We start from the raw sequence: 4584 nt of genomic DNA, 5'->3' as shown, positions 1-4584 counted from the left end.
ATACTCCCCCTTGAAGCGATTAGGTCGAGCATGATGCATTTGGAGGTCGCGACTTCTCCCACTGCTCCACCCTCCCCATTCTTATGATTGAGGTTGCCATCTCTCTCCATTTTTATTAAGCTATCATAAATTGCTAAAACGAACACAAAAAACTTGAAACAGAATTAAAGGATTACGAAATATAAAAAAAAAACTAAAAATGAAAAGGAAAAATCAACACATGTCCAATTCCATGCTTCAAAGCAACAAGCACCAATGGGTTGTGTAAGCTGGGACTTAAACCCAGTTCTCTTGCTTGTTGGGCAATTGTCCTTTTCTGTTGGACTACAAACACAACTTGTCCATTAATGTCATTAACTTTAAAACTTGAAATTGTCCAGTTAAGAAAAAAAAAAAATAAAGTAGGAAAGCCAAATAGAATCAAACAATGTTACCGATCCCCGGCAACGGCGCCAAAAACTTGTTGCGTAGATTTAGCTCCACCAAAATGGATTAAGCTGCATCCTCAACTTGTGATACTCGCAAGTGCACGAACCGTTGGTAGTATAGCATATGTAAGTGCGAGGTCGATTCCACAGGGATTGGTGATTGAATGATCCAATTTAGTTTCCCTACACAAAATAGAAACAAAAACAAAGAACATAAAACAAGGAAGAAAGAAATAAGTAACTCAAGCAAATAAGTTCCCAAGTTCAATTTAGATTAATGGATTGATTCTAGCTAAAGTATGATTAAGCCATGGTGTGTGGTCATAACCTTGTGTTCCTAATTCCCTAATTTGATCATTTGTTGTCTAACCTAAAATTAAGCATTAGGAACCCATTAAGCATAGAAGAACATTTTAAACAACCAAGTATGTATCTAATCCCTGTTGTCGAATGTCCATACATACTCTTCCTATTCATAGTTCAATTCGAATTAAAGCATGGTGTATACTCTTAATTCAAACCAAGATAGCTAACATGCAAGCCTAAATGGTGATCAATCATTCAAACTAGCATATTAACTTATAAGCATAATGAATAAGAACAAAAACCATAATTGAAACTTGGAAACTAATTCAACTTGAAAACTTAAGAAAAGAATTTACATAACAAAGAAAAATAAATTACAACTAAGAAAACATTAAGGAAACTAAGAGAACTTTGAGGAAGAAAGGAAGTGTTTGAGAACTTTGAGGAGGGAGAAGAAAGTGTTTGGGAACTTTAGAGAATTTTGGAAGAACATGTGTTTGAGAGCTTTGAGGATTTTGGAAGGGAATGTGTTTAAGACATGGGGAATTTGGAAGAGAGTGTTTGAGAACTTGGAGGATTTGGAGAAGAAAGTAGAGAGGTGTTTTGAGAGCTTTGTGGATTTTGGAAGAGAGTGTTTAGGAACTTTGAGAATTTGGAAGAGAGTGGTTGAGAACTTGGAGGATGTTTGTGAACTTGGAGAATTTGAGAACTTAGGGAAGGAAGAGAAATGTGTTTGTGAAGTGTTTGAGACATGGAGACTTTTGGAAGAGAAGGGAAGTAGAGAGATGTTTGAGAACTTTGAGGATTTTGGAAGAACATGTGTTTGAAAGCTTTAGAGAATTAGAAGAAGAGAAAGGAAAAGTGTTTGATATTTAGTACAAAGAAAATTTAATAGAATGATCTTATTACAACAATTGAGAACTACAAAGGGAAACTAAGAGAATTTGAGGGAGAGAAGGGAAGGGAGCTCTAGAGAAGTGTTTGAGAGCTCCCCCCCCTTGGGGTGTGTTTACAAGCTTAGAGAACCTCCCTATTTATAGGCCTAAGGAAGTGAAAAATCTGAATTCAATATGGCTAATGCATACAACACTTGTTTTATAAAATCTGAAATGGGTGATGCACTTGTATTAGAAAATCTTGAATTGGTTGATGCACTTCACCACTAAATCCCACCAGCAGCCCTAGCTCATCTTCATGTCACCATGACCAAGCTTCCAACCAGAAATGATAGCTCATACCTAGCTCACCATGACCAAGCATCCAACCAGCACATGCTGAGGTCAGCATGACCAGCAACTTCAAGGGCTTACAACTTGGGCTTCTCTTAATCAAATTAGGACTTTAAGCACTCTAAATTGAAGTTCAGAATGTCTTCTTTCCAGCCATATGTTATTTGGGCCAATCCAAGGTCGGAGGAAGAAGTTAAGGCCGAAACAAATTGCTAACTCATTTTCCGCGCTGATAAGATCCATCCTGAGCATGGTTCTGTGTTTGCTAGGTAACGGACTCCAGATTTATCCAATGGGGCTGAATTTTGGATATGTTATAGTACACACCAATTGGAGCAACTTTCATGAAGAATGTGGCCTCATCCGAGCTATGTAGGTTGCTGAAACAAAGCTTGCAATATGACCTACGGAACTGGACTGGCAGGGGGCTGTAGCCATAATGAATTTGTCTTTAAGCTCTTCATCAATTCATCCAAATTAGGCCTTAACATGCTTGAATTGCATGAATTATGTTCTCCAAAGCCATCATTGTTACCTAAAGCTCAATTAACTGAAAGATAAACACAAAAAGGATTAAAAGCACAAGTTTAACTCAAAAACATAACCAAATCATAAGCTAGAAGGGTAAGAAATAATATACAATTATGAACCGATCACCAACCACTCCAATTAGGAACGAATTGCCGTTGAAATTGAAATGTCCAATTTCTCACACCTATTGATTTCGGATCGAGCCCAAAACTTGGGCAACACCATAATATGGTGGGAGGAGTCATTTGGTGAGTTTTGAGAGAAATCCAATCGCTAGAAGTATGGAATACACCAACCACTCCAATTAGGAACGAATTGCCGTTGAAATTGAAATGTCCAAATTCTCACACCTATTGATTTCGGATCGAGCCCAAAACTTGGGCAACACCATAATATGGTGGGAGGAGTCATTTGGTGAGTTTTGAGTGAAATCTAATCGCTAGAAGTATGGAATACACCAACCACTCCAATTAGGAACGAACTGCCGTTGAACTTGAATTGTCCAAGTTGGAACACCTATTGATTTCGAATCGAGCCCAAAACTTGGGCAACGTCATAATATGGTGGGAGGCGTCATTTTGTGAGTTTTGAGTGAAATCCAATCGCTAGAAGTATGGAATACACCAACCACTCCAATTTGGAACGAACTGCCGTTGAACTTGAATTGTCCAATTTGGAACACCTATTGATTTCGGATCGAGCCCAAAACTTGGGCAACATCATAATAGGGTGGGAGGAGTCATTTGGTGAGTTTTGAGTGAAATCCAATCGCAAGAAGTGTGGAATACACCAACCACTCCAATTAGGAACGAGCTGCCGTTGAAATTGAATTGTCCAATTTCTCACACCTACTGATTTCGGATTGAGCCCCAAACTTGGGCAACATCATAATATGGTGGGAGGAGTCATTTGGTGAGTTTTGAGTGAAATCCAATTGCTAGAAGTGTGGAATATACCAACCACTCCAATTAGGAACGAACTGCCGTTGAACTTGAATTGTCCAATTTCTCACACCTACTGATTTCGGATTGAGCCCCAAACTTGGGCAACATCATAATATGGTGGGAGGAGTCATTTGGTGAGTTTTGAGTGAAATCCAATCGCTAGAAGTATGGAATACACCAACCACTCCAATTAGGAACGAACTGCCGTTGAACTTGAATTGTCCAATTTGGAACACCTATTGATTTCGGATCGAGCCCAAAACTTGGGAAACATCATAATATGATGGGAGGAGTCATTTGGTGACTTTTGAGTGAAATCCAATCGCTAGAAGTGTGAAATACACCAACCACTCCAATTAGGAACGAGCTGCCGTTGAAATTGAATTGTCCAATTTCTCACACCTATTGATTTCGGATCGAGCCAACAACTTGGGCAACATCATAATATGGTGGGAGGAGTCATTTGGTGAGTTTTGAGTGAAATCCAATCGCTAGAAGTATGGAATACACCAACCAATCCAATTAGGAACGAACTGCCTTCCTTTTATGAACCCTAATGAAGATCCATTAACTCATATAAAGGATATTTTTAATGTTGTGAGTTCTTTTCCCTTGACAGGTGTGACAGAAGATCAACTTCGAATGAGAGTGTTTCCATACACTTTGAAGGATAAGGCGAAATATTGGTTGAATTCTTTGAAGCCTGGTTCACTCACTACATGGGCTGCCATTCAAAAGAAGTTCTTGGAGAAATACTTCTCCACGCAAAAGACCGACATGCTTAGGGATAAGATCTTGTTATTTGCACAGCAAGATGATGAATCGTTTTGTGAAGCATGGGAGAGATTCAATGGGCTGCTCAACCAATGTCCTCATCATGGGATTCCATTGAAGCTTCAAATGCGTATGTTTTATAAAGGACTAACCCCTTCTAGTCATAATATAGTCACCAATTTTGCAGGTGGTTCTTTTAAAACCAAAACTCCAGAAGAAACATACGAACTCTTTGAGGAGATAGCAATGGAGACCCAACATACGGATACAAGAGGTAAACGTGTTATTAGTGGTTCTAATGATGCTTCTAGTGTGCAGATTTCAAAACTGGAACAAAAGCTAGATGCTCTTCTTGCATTAAACTCAAGAAGC

General features: G+C 38.8%; 1 non-coding gene across 1 annotated transcript; it reads right to left on the bottom strand.

The window, feature by feature from the left end:
• Positions 1–4215: 4215 nt before the first annotated feature.
• LOC148294227 (small nucleolar RNA R71) lies at positions 4216–4322 on the bottom strand. Its single transcript, XR_015836192.1, has one exon. It is a non-coding gene; the product is annotated as a small nucleolar RNA R71 (small nucleolar RNA).
• Positions 4323–4584: the final 262 nt, after the last annotated feature.

The sequence above is a fragment of the Prunus avium genome, chromosome 5 (genome assembly GCF_965620075.1).
Source record: "Prunus avium chromosome 5, drPruAviu1.hap1.1, whole genome shotgun sequence".
NCBI lineage: Eukaryota > Viridiplantae > Streptophyta > Magnoliopsida > Rosales > Rosaceae > Prunus > Prunus avium.
The sequence above is the reverse complement of the archived record's forward strand: the minus strand, read 5'-3'. Positions and strand labels throughout refer to the sequence as shown.